Genomic DNA, 12,735 nt, shown 5'->3' with positions numbered 1-12,735 from the left:
GCTAAGGGGTCTTTTCTGAGACTGATACTCCAACCAAGGACCATTCATGGAGATAACCTAGAACCCCTGCACAGATGTAGGCCATGGCAGCTAATAAGGGGACAGTCTCTGACATGAACTCAGTAGCTGGCTCTTTGACTGCCTCCAAAGGAAGGGGGAGCAGCCTTGCCAGGCCACAGAGGAGGACAATGCACCCAGTTCTGAGGAGACCAGAAAAGCTAGGGTCAAATGGAAGGGGAGGAGGATCTCCCTTAACCTTGGACGTGGAGAGGGGCATAGGAGGAGATGAGTGAGGAAGGGCAGGATTGGGAGGAGAGGAGGGAGGTGACTATAGCTGGGATACAAAGTGAATAAACTGTAATTAAGATAAAATATGAAATTTAATTAAAAAAAGAGTACTTTGGTGAAGGAGAGTTAGCTTTGGAGATGTGATATTTCAATGCCTATTGAAGATGTATCTATAGTCTCAGGCTAGATCTGGAGATGGAGGAGGCGGTATAGACCTGGAACTCAAAGCCATTGAGCTGGATGAGGTGGTCCAGGAAGTGCACTTAACAGAGACAAAGTCAGGAGAACTCAGACCCCCACTTCCCCTGCCACACATGTGGTCATAGAGGAGAAACAGCAGGGGGCTGAGCTGCAGCTCTCTGAGGAGGAAACAGGAGTGATGCCTCAGGGAAGGTGGAGCAGGTGCTTCCTGAGGCCAGTGATGGGCCCCACTGGAGTTACCAGTAATGAAGTAAAATAAGGTACAAAAGGCCAATTAGTAATTAAAGATTTATTGATTCCTTTAGTGAAAGCACTGCCAGTCCACCTTATTGTCAAGCATAACTACACCTTGCTACCTGGAACAGAGTGACCTGTCATTTCTATCTACTCACTGGATTCTGTTATAACATTTAAACATTTCTGACAATAAAGTATTACATATCAAATCAGATAATAAACAAGATAATGTCTGATCCTATAGAGACAAGGTGTCTCTGAGTTTGAGAGACAGGTCTCTCAAACTTGGTCTACAGAGTGAGTCTAAAAACAGCCATGACTACACAGAGAAACCCTGTCTCAAAAGAAACAGAGAGAGAGAACAGAAAGAGAAATAGAGATAGACTGTCTTGGAACCAAACATGGGTCCTCTGTAAAAGTGACAAGTGTTCTTAACAATCTCTTAACAAGTGTTCTTAACATCTCTCAAAGTCCTGAATCTTTATTTTACACATAAAAAACAAAACAAAACAAAACAAAACAAAACTAAACAAAACAAAAAAAACCCCAGAGAACTGTAAGATAAAGAATAATACAGAAAGGGGTAGAATGGAAAGTAAGAATACTTTCTGACTCAACTTTACAGATATAATAAAAGATTTAATAAAATTTTAGAGCTGTTTGGAAATATATTTTCTTCAGATTTATTGAGGTATAAATTGACCAATTAAAAGTATATATTTATGTTAAGCCAACACAAGTATCAAGGTAAAATTTTATATACATATGGAATACTAAATGACTGTCAAAGCCAAGTTAATATATCCATGAGTCCTTAATGTTTCTGCAAATATGATTTTAACAATCCTAGCCCTAGGAGGCAGAGGCAGACAAATCTCTGTGAGTTCCAGGTAGGCCCGGTCCACATATTCAGTTCCAGGCTATCAAAGGCTACCTAGTGAAAACCTGTCTCTAAACAACAAAATGGAAAAACAAAGGAAACCTTAAGGCCATTACAGCACATGCAAACTTTTCAAAAGCCTCTGGAATGAAAGCAGTTTTCTGTAAGCCCATTTCCCCCCTCACATTGGCAATGAATGAGAGATGACAGCAAGCATGGCCACACCAAGGCTGGTGAACATACAAAAGCCCTGCAAAGACTAAGCATCTCCTGGAAAGTCAGCTGCATCCTGTGGTGAAGTTGACTCTTGCTTCATCATGTGTGAGACTGATGCAATACTAAACCATCAGTTTCTTACCTCCATCAAATACTCCTTACATGTTCTGGCTTTTATACACTGATGTTCTTTTCCCCAGCCCATTCCTATTGACCTTGCAATGGAGTGGTCTCTGCATGAACTTGACAAAGTCTGTAATCTTTAGACAGGAGGACCATACAAGGACTGCCAAGGCACTGCTCATCATTGCTGCTAAGTTTAGTGAGGAACAGGCAGGCTTCTAGAAAATTATCAGCAGCCTACACCTTTAATAAATATGATTTCATATGATGGTTAGTTATGCCTTTATTTTTTTAACTTTTATTAATTACACTTAAATCACTTTGTATCCCCCATAAATCCCCTCCCTCCTCCCCTCTAATCCCACCTCCCCCTTTTTCACACATGCTTCTCCCCAAGTCCACTGATAGGGGCAGTCCCCCTCTCCTCCCTTCTGATCCTAGTCTATTAGGTCTCATCAGGAGTGGCTGCACTGTCATCTTCTGTGGCCTGGTAAGGCTGCTTCCTGCTCCGGGGGAGGTGATCAAAGAGCAGGTTGATCAGTTAAGACAAGATCTTGCTATGTAACACAGGCTGCTCTGAACTTCTTGATTCTCCCACTTCAGTCTCCTAAATGCTGAAAGTACAGAGGAGTACCACCTTGCTTAGCTACAGTAAAATGTTTTAGGAAATCAGATATTTAAAACTGTCAGTAGCCTTCAGCTGCATCCTTCACTTCTGAATGACAGGAGAGAATGGCAGTACCCATTTCCAGAAGATAGTCAAGCGTTTGCACTGAGGGTGTCTTTCCTTCATAGCGTTCATCACTTTCATGTCCTCTTCATCCAGGAGCCAGCTGCGCATCCCGAGCCAGATGAGGCTGGGCAGTCTCATCACACACTGGCTCAGAGCCTTGACAGTGGTGGCTTGAACTTGGATGCATTCTGAGAGATTCCTGCTGATATTCAGCTCTTGCAGGTTTGGCAGGTTGTCGAGGACTTCAAAGAATTGTCTGTATCCTTCCTCTGTAATATTATGATTTACTGAAAGATTTAAGTTCTCAAGTTTCTGGAAGCCTCCACTGGTTGCTACCTTGGCTAGAAAACAAAACATTTATGAAATGAGACTCCTGAGGCTGTCAATAATGGTGACAAGTTATTGGTACTACTCCCAACCATGACAATGAAAGTAGGAAATGGTCAACATGATGTTTTAGAGGTCATTCTTTGAAAGCACCAAACAGCTGCCTGGCCAATAGGGAATGACCTTGCCAAACTGCAAAGGGGAAACAGAAACCAGGAGGAAGTGCCAAGACATGTAAAAAAGAAACAAACAAACAAACAAAAACACTGATCTACCAAAAAGATCTTACAACTCTACATGTGCTTTGCACTTAACTTGAAGATATAAGATAATGTGTTTTTCTTCTTAGAATTTTTGAGCCCTAGTGCAGTATCCATGAGCCAAGTATGATCTATCTGGCTTCTGAGGTGCATCTCAGAAAGGTAAACCATTTCTTTTTCCTCTCATGTTTTTCTTTCAGATGTTGGTCAATCTGAAAGATGTTCCTCAACTCCTCAACTAAAGTGGTGCAGGATATTTGATTCCATTATGAACCCCATAATTGTGTACTGTAAAACCCTGTTTCTTATCTCGTTTGTTTGAGCTGAGAGTAGCAGGCCTGATCCCCACCCCCCAAAAGTTACCATTGGGCATAACAAGCCCTATCACACACCTTTCGTCCAATATTTTTTTATTGTGAACAGGTGATTATGGTGTGGTTTACACAGCCCTAACACACACCCTTAATTCAAGAGCTTTCTGTACACCAAATTTAATAAAGTTAACCTTAGATCAAGAGGCAGAGCAATAAACAAGCTCATAGTGATTAAAGAATAGGAGGGACTTTGAATTGAGGGGTGTTTAAGACACTGTGGAGACATAGAAAAGAGCTATTACCTCAAGCTCTGGCTTTAGCTTGGGCTTCAGCTCCTCAGCTCCATGGCTTTGGGGCTTTGAACTAGCAAGCCCTCAGCCTTGGGATTTTTGGCCTTTGCTTCCTGAGCTGCCACTTGAGCTAGTAAACCTTTTGGGTTTTTTCCATCCAGACCTGAGCTGAGAAGGAATGTCAGCTGGGTCCTTTCTCTGCCTCTCTGAGCTAGTAGGTTTTCATCCTGGCATCTGGCTCCTGAGTCTTTATTGGTAAAATTTATTGGTAAAAAATTGTTTATAACAACAGTTGTCAGGGACCACCTGTGGAAACTCACCAACTTTCCTCAACTTGCCCGTTCCCTTACCTGCGGTAAACATACTGCTTGGAGATGTCAGGGACCACCTGTTGAAACTCACCAACTTGCCTCAACTTGCCCGTTCCCTTACCTGCGGTAAACATACTGCTTGGCAGCAGCAGAGATATGCTCACAGAACCGTGGCTTATCACAAGATGTTTCAGGCCCCTGGCCGAGAAGAATCTGTAACTTTTCACCCACCCTACTTCCTCATCCTAAACCCTTTATAAAAGCTTATTTTGCTCAGTAAAGTTAGTCCTTGACAAGCACCTGTTTGCTTGGACTCGTCTTTTCTCTCTTCCATCATTTCACAGGAGCAGATCCTCTTCTATCCCCCGAATAACAAGCTCCGCTGGCCAGGGCAAACAGTAAAGCTTCCGATTTTATTTCCCATGAGAATCATGAGAGTACCCAAACTACAAGGGATTGACAATATTTACTAGGGACAGAATGTCAACCAACCTCTGTTGAAGGTAAAAGCTACCACAACACCATGGAGACTTTTGCTCCTGTTTCTTTGTTTGTGATCAGTCTCCTGTGACCCAACCTGGCCTTGAACTTGCTATTTAGACAAGGAACCCTTGAACCTCCTCAAGTGTAGACTTACAAGCATTACCACATCTAAGCAAAAAACATGGTTTAATCAATATTTGTAAGGTATCTCAGAAATTCCATCCCCAAAAATACCCAACATGTATATTTTATGAGAATGCTCTTAGAAGCACTTCACAGTAACCAGCTACTAGAAACAACTCAAGTGCCCATTGAATAGACACACAGAGGGCACACGTGGTCAAATAATGAACAGATGCATAGCAGTGAAATCAATGCACTATGGTCATATGTATTATTCTGAAATAAGGTACAAACACAATTTTTGGTGAAAAAAGACAAAGCATTGCTTATCGTGTAGAATTCCCTTATATGAAAAGTCTAGCTGTAAATAAAGCTATGGTGAGAGAGAGCAGTGCAGTGGTCATTTGTGTATGGAAGTGGAGGGCGCTGTTCGAGAATGGATACAACTTGGGCTTTCGGGCACTGGGGAAGCTCTGTGCCTTAACCTGGTTCATTGCCACACTGATTTGATGGCAAATGTTTCAGTAACATGTGCAGGAAAACGAATGAAGCTCTATATTTCAACTTGCTACAACTTGTTTACATATTGCCAGTATCAAGTTGACTAAAAGGGGATACGGCCAGGTATCTGAAGCAACAAGTGTGGAGACATAGATTTTACCGGGGTGTGGTCCAGTAGAGGAACACTGCTCTGGTGTATGTGAAGTACTGAGTTCAATCCCCAGCACTGGGAATACAAACCACAGCCTGAACACTTCTCTACCTACCCTCCCTTACCCCTTTACCGTGACCACCTCTAAAGAAAAAAAAAAAAAAAAGGGAGAGCACTGAACTTCCCACTTAGACCAAGATAAATCTAAATTTTCAAAAGGGCATGAGAAGCAGCAGCATGATAGTGCAAATGAGGAATGCTTTGGAAGCCTTTCTCAGGTCTAGACATTTACAGCAGGTAGCTCCAGGGGCACCACTGCTTACACACAGGGGAAACCTTTTCTCTGAGGGAAGCTCACCAATTTCCATCACATTGTTGTCATCCAAGGTGTGGTGAAAGGCAAGAACTCAGAGACTCTGAAGCTGCAGACACTGCTGGACAATCAGTCTGGCCACTTGGTGAATCCCGTCCCCAGTGGGAAGAAGCAGTTCCTCCAGGTTCCTGAGAGAACCCAGAGCCAGTGCTATGGGAGACACAGCAAGCCATCCTCTGTAGTTGTTCCATTATGAGCAGCTGTGACCTAGTCATTCTGCACTCTAGGAGGCCCCACCTAACAGAGGCCCTCCTCATCACTGCCCTCTCAAAGAAGAAGAGAAAAGGGTTCAGTGTTCCAAGATATTTGATCACACTGTGAACCCCGAGCTTGTGTTGTTTATCAAAATATCCTGTTTCTACTTGTGGTGGGGCTCATCCTTAGTAAACACCTTTAATCCAAGAATTTGCCTGAACAGGATTAAATAAAGTCAACAAAAGTTCAAGAGGTGGAGCAAGCAACCAGTTGATAGGGAGTGAATGTAGAAAAAAATAGTAAGAAAAGGCAGAAGGATGGATAAAGAAACACATGGGAAGTAGAAGAGTAAGACACTGAGTTTTGAGGGGTTTTAGAGATGGTATTGGGAAAGAGAGTTTCCCTTTGTCACATAGATTGAGGAGGAAGGTCACATAAATGCTTTCTCTGCCTCTCTCAAACAGCAGCCTTTTTAAATTTTTTGCCCAAGCATCTTGCTCCTGCATCTTTATTGGTGAAATTGAGTGATTGAAATTTGTACATATATATATATATATATATATATATATATATATATTTATTTATTTATTTATAGTGCTTCAACACATGGCACAACCACATGGACAGGGAAATTATGCCAGTGCAGACAAACTGAGAAGCTGTAAGATTTGTTAAGTCACCTGGAAGTTCTCCAAGAAAGAGTTAAGATGGGAAATACCATAATACAAGGTGGTAGATCCCTGCATAATCCTGCTTTAGATAGCTTTAAAACAGCAGCAGTAAATGAAAAGATAAACGACTTGACTGAGATTGACATAATTCAGATTATAGTTACACCAGCCTAGCAATTAATATTTTATCCTTAATAGCCATAGTAGATTTTTGTACCCTCTCAAAGAAAAAAAAGAAAACTTAGAGATATAGGGAAAATAAAAATATCAAAAGTGGACTGATAGGATACAAGCCTTAGAAGAAAAATTAGAAATACTTATAAATAAAAATGAGAACAACACTCAGACAAAGTCAGAGACATTTAGATAAGAACTTACTGTGCCACCGCATGATGAAACTGAAGAGGGGCAGCTTAAGGTTATTAGAAAACCAACCTTAGATTATACAACAACTATACAAAAGATGATAGATACCCCTAATGTTCTGAGGAAGTTAAATGGAATCTTATAAGCATATTAAATTTGAGATTTAAAGAAGTAATCATTTTATTTGGTATGCATTCACCCTATGTGAAGTAAATATTTAAACTTATTGGCAACTTAGAACAGGATTATCCTTTGTCTGGAAAGATTTGGCAACAGCAATATTGGAAGCTAGTTCTCAGTTACAATGGCAAACATGGTAGAAAGAGGAAGCTAGGACTATAGAACAATGGTATGAGACTAGAAGTATTAATATTTCCCAGGATCCATTGCTAGGTAAAGGTCAATATGATGAGTTACAAAGGTAGCTGGAATATGATAATCACACCATGACACTTTGTTGCTTAGCAGCTTTAAATGTTTGGTACAAAGTTGAAGAATCAGGAAAGAGGTTGGAGTCATTTACTAAAATCTACAAAGACCAAAATATGTCTATATTGACCCTTTTGCAAAGATTGACTTCAGCTGTGAATAAAATAGTATCAGATTCACAAGTCAGACAAATTTTGATTGAATTTTTGGCTTTTGAAATGCTAATTCAGAGACAGGTGGTGTTGGTACATGTCTCTAATCCTAGCAATCAGGAGGCTGAGGCAGGTGGATCTGTGAGTTTGAAGCCAGCCTGATCTGCAGAGTGAGTTCCAGATAGCCATGGCTACTCAGAGAAATCCTTTCTCAAAAAAACCAAAACAAAAAAAATGCTAATTCAGAATGCAAAAGTGTGAGCAGTCCTTTTAAGCAGGATTGGCACCAATAGATGAATGGACCAGAAATATGGCTGATATTGGATCTCATGTTTATAATGCTGCTCTGATATCAGAAGTAATTTCTAACAGTCTTAAGAACAATCAAAATGTGAGATGTTTTAATTGTGGTAAGCCAGGTCATTTTTAAAGGGATAATAGACAAAGCATTCTTAGAAAGTATGGGGGTGTTTTTCCCCTGGAAATTATTGAAAAGGAAGGCTCTCAGCTTTGTGGAGTATGCAAAAGGTGTGGCAAAGGATGGTACCGGACTAATGAATGAAGATCAACAAGTGAGGAAGGGGAATGGGAGAGGTGAGACTGAATATCACTATGGTGTCCTCCAAAGGACCAGCATGGTTGATGCATGACCCATACTTTGGTGGATCATGCACAGCCACCCAACACAGACTTGAAATAAGTCAATGAATGTAAACAATAAAGGCCCAGGGAAAGGCCACTCCTCAGGCCTCATAAGACCCAGTCAGGAGGAGGCAAGTATTCAGATTTCTGTGCTGAGTCTGAGATCTAGTCTCATCAAACAATGAGCATTTATGGGAAACACTCTTAAAAAAAGCAAGACAATGCCAATATAGGATAGAGAGCTTTATCTTCACAGTTCTTCTCAGATTTATTGTGCATAAGGAGAGCCTGAGTTTCTCCTTGATCCCTTTTGTTTCTTTTAGGTAGAGATAACAACTCTGTGTGTGTGAATGTGTGTATGTGTACGCATGTATGTATATGTGTGCTTTGTGGGGAGATTGGATAGATGAGTCATTGTGCTAAAGTATGGGCACATTCCACAACCACAGGCTGAATTTTTAAACATTGTGTCTGTACCAAACACATACAGACTCTTCTCCCTCTTCAATATTCCCAGAAGAACACAGCAGAACATTTCTTTACAGGGTGATAGGTGTTGTAGGCAATGGAGAGATGGGTTAAAGTACATGGAGGATGTGTGGAGTCATGGGCAAACATGGCACCATTTTGTATCATAGAGGATCTTCTAGTGTTTACAGCAGCAGCAGGCTTTAGACCCAACTGCCATGGGTGTCAAGGAACAACTATACACAACTTGCTTGGTTATGGGTTCACTCTAGGAGGAGGGAGAGGAGAAGAAGATGAAAAAAAATTAAGAAATGTTGTTTTACAAACTTATCAAACTTTCTTGATGTTTCCTTATCTGGAAAGTGTTGGTTGTTAAGATTCAGTAGCTTCAGAGAAACAAAATTTGGCAAGATGGTGACTAGGAAAGAAAAAATAAATTTTAGTTAGGTCAGACATGTTTCCTATGAAAAAGAAGAGTACTGTTGAAATAAAGAGTATTTCAAATGTGATGAAAGGTGATATAATGTTCAGGTTGAATTACTATGACTAAGTGGAAGACACTGCTCTGAAAATGAAAGATTTAAATTGTAGACAGATGTGTTTCACTTTTGTGAAAGCCTCAATGAAGATCAAGTGTCCTCACAGTTCCCATGATAGCAGTTGCATTTTAATCCTAGAGTACTGAATGACTGTGCTCAGGAGCATCTAAAGTCAAAGTTGTCCAGTTCTTACCAAATGAAGTGGTTTCAAAGCATCGTACAGAAAACTCAATCTCTCTGATTTTCTTGCAGGAAGCAAGCACAGCCATGAGAGACTCACAATTCAACAGGAAATTACATTTCAGATGGAAGACATGAAGATTTGGAGAGTTCTGAATCATTTTAACTGCAAAAGATGAAATATTTTCAGAAATTAGAGACGGCCACGAATTTCTATCAGAATTGGACCCTCAACATCAGTTCCAGCCACACTGATTTAACAGGCTGTGACTCGGGGGCCCAGTGCCTCTGTGACAAAGTGGCACAGTATTTAGAAGTCAGACTACATTCATTGGGGTTATGCTCAGTTTCTGCAACTGACTAGTGAGCAGATGACCCGGGGCAAGTTCTTGACCCCCTCTGGAAACAGAGAACTGAAAAAGAAAACTATTTCTGTTCAGTATATTTCACCCCGAGTGTCAGCATCCTGATGTCTCCATGTTTGCACCCTTTACTGACACAATAGGAATTCTGTACAAAGTAATATAAAAAAAGAGAAGAACTCTGAAACACAACTTTAAAAACATGTAAACATATTTATTTTGTCTGTGTGTATGTGGTGTGTGGAGATCATCCATGTGCCAAGCACATGTTGGGAGGTCAGGGGAAAACTGGGAGAACTCGATGTTTCCTTTCACCACACAGATCTATGGGACTGAAGCCAACAGGACTGACTTAAGCACATTTACCTTCAACTTTGAAAATGTTTTGTTTGCTTGCTCTTCCGTTTGTTTCTTTTCAGAAGGGGTCTCATATTGTATCTCCGACTAGCATGGAAATAACTACATTTACAGAGAGAGGCTGATTTTGATGTGATAGTCTTCCTGTCTAACCCCTCCAAATGCTGGGACTATAGGCAGGAGCCTCCATACTCTAGTGACTTTTTGACATGCAAATCTGCCATGTCAGTTTCTAGCTTACATCTCCTTAGTGTTCAGTGCTTTAAAAATTAAGGATCTCCACAGTAGAGGACAATGCAGCCACTTTTGATGTGAACTGATAGACTAAGATCAGAAAAGAGAGGAGAACCTTCCCTATTAGTGGACTTGGGGAGTGGCATGCATGCAGAAAGGGCAGGCTGGGTGGGATCGGGAGGGGAGTAGGGAGGGGCTTATGGGGGGATACAAAATAAATAAAGTGTAATTAATTAAAAAAAAGTCAACTGAAAAAAAATTAAGGATCTGATGTTGCTTTTGTCATTTTGCTAAATGGCATGTTCTAGAAAAATGGCTGCACAGTTGTCTGTCAACAGGAGGCTGGGATGAAGAGAAATGGAGAAAAGTTTCTAACTGCTTCTTGGCTATTCAAGCCAACTCAAAAGCCATGTACTCCCTTTGTAAACTTTGTGTACATTGTAAACCCACAAGGCCCCAGGCCTACAAGCAATAAAATTGTCTCAATCCCTGATCTTGTCCCGACAATCAGGCCACAGAATCCCTCCACTCCTAGACCTCCCTGGAAAGCTCTGCCCCTCCAACCGCACACCATGCAACCCTACATAAACTCTGTGTTCCACCCAATTCTCTGCTGCTTCTTGCTTGAGAAGAAGCAACCCCCCCCCAACTCTTCCCTCCCAATAAATCTCTTGTGCGAGATTTGTTACGTGGTGTGGCTTGGTGGTATTCCTTGGCTCTGAACTGCCAGGATATCTTCTGGAGCACACCGAAACCCTGTTGACTGAGCAGAATGTTTGCTGGGGAAACCTCCCCTGCAGAAGCAGAGCTATTACACTTGCACTGGGGAAACTCTCCAGGCAGTTGGAGCACAATTCCTGTAGGGGAAGCCTTTCACTTCAGAGCTGCAACACCTGCACTGCTCCCAGTCAGATTCCTTCGCCCTCAGTAGACAGATCTGCACTTGCCACTCAGACAGCAAAAGAAGAGGACTCCACACACTGCTTTGCAGAGGAAGTGTTAGGAGTGTAAAGCTCAGGCTATGCAGTCAAACCTTCTGTTTGGAGACACATTTCCTTAGCCCTGAGCCATCCCTGACCTCATTTCCCCAGCTGACAATCAGCAATAATCATCATACCTTCTCTTACACAGGGGCTGTGAAGACTGAGTCAGCGGTTATGAAGGGCTGAGAACAGTTCCCCACATGTTAGACTTGGGTAACAAATAAATCTCTGCTCTCTTAAGGAGGAAGAGCACTGTTCCCACACCTTCCCATGTGGGAACAATTCACACTGTGAAGCCCAGGGAAGGTTTAACTAATGATGGTTCTACCAATTACTAGCCAAGTAGCTTTTCCAGCTGAGACATGAGCTGGAGATCCAAGCACCATCCTTACCTAGTCTGGAGAGGTCAGACTCCGTGGAAGTTTGGATGGATAACTTCTCCATGTGGTGGAGGTTTGGGAACTCTCTAGGAAGGACGGAAAGCTCATCTGCTTTGCCATCTAGTCTCACAGACAGTTCTTTCAGTCCCAGGAACTTGTCCAAGTCAGCAAAGAGTTGATCTGGAAAGCAGCACATAGTTCCCATCACTCAAGTTCCCCAGTGGAAGTTCTAAACTACGCTGTCATCTTTAGCCATTTTCATGCTTTCAGAATGAAATTTCTCAGACTTCCTAACATCTGCGTAGGAAGCACAGCCATGAAGATACTGCCATCTGATGATTATAGACTATAGGAGAAGCCCTGTGCTGGTCTCTAGACTCACAAAATATATAAAATTTTCCCCAACCAAAAAAAAGCATGGGAAACAACTGGTTTTGCACATGCAAAAGATTATAGTTTAATTCTTAACTCCAACTTACATAAAAATGTAACTCAGAACCTCTCCACCAACCTGATCCTGTGCATCCTCTACCAAAGTCTGTCCAGGTAACTCTCCAACCATCCTCTCTCATCCATCCCCAAACCGCCTAGATCTAGTTTGGATCCCACATCCAGTACCTAGGCCTAGTCCAGCCACCTCTGCTGTGTCACTGCCAAACTGTAGAATTCTTTTAAAATCCACCCTGCCTTCCTTTCCACCCCCAACCTTCAGACACATCCTACACAATCTTCTCCAGGGTCTAGCTGGGTGAGTTTTCTTGATGCTCCCCACCTCCCACCTTCCCCAACCCCCACAAGCTTGGACTAAAATGCACATCTTGCATATCAGCTCAGGCTCCAGTGTCCACTTGAGCCATATCCAACTTGTAGGTCCAATCCAACCCTCACAATCATAAAACTGATTAAATGACAAAGAAAATCCAGGATTTGAAAATAAAATTCGATAAATATAGAAACACTGAGTAG

General features: G+C 41.7%; 1 pseudogene; it reads right to left on the bottom strand.

Moving 5' to 3' along the window:
- Positions 1-2,331: 2,331 nt before the first annotated feature.
- The window catches only part of LOC132654879 (baculoviral IAP repeat-containing protein 1a-like), a 50,728-nt pseudogene continuing 40,324 nt past the window's right edge, over positions 2,332-12,735 (bottom strand).

Source organism: Meriones unguiculatus, chromosome 6, assembly GCF_030254825.1.
Source record: "Meriones unguiculatus strain TT.TT164.6M chromosome 6, Bangor_MerUng_6.1, whole genome shotgun sequence".
Lineage (NCBI taxonomy): Eukaryota > Metazoa > Chordata > Mammalia > Rodentia > Muridae > Meriones > Meriones unguiculatus.
The sequence above is the reverse complement of the archived record's forward strand: the minus strand, read 5'-3'. Positions and strand labels throughout refer to the sequence as shown.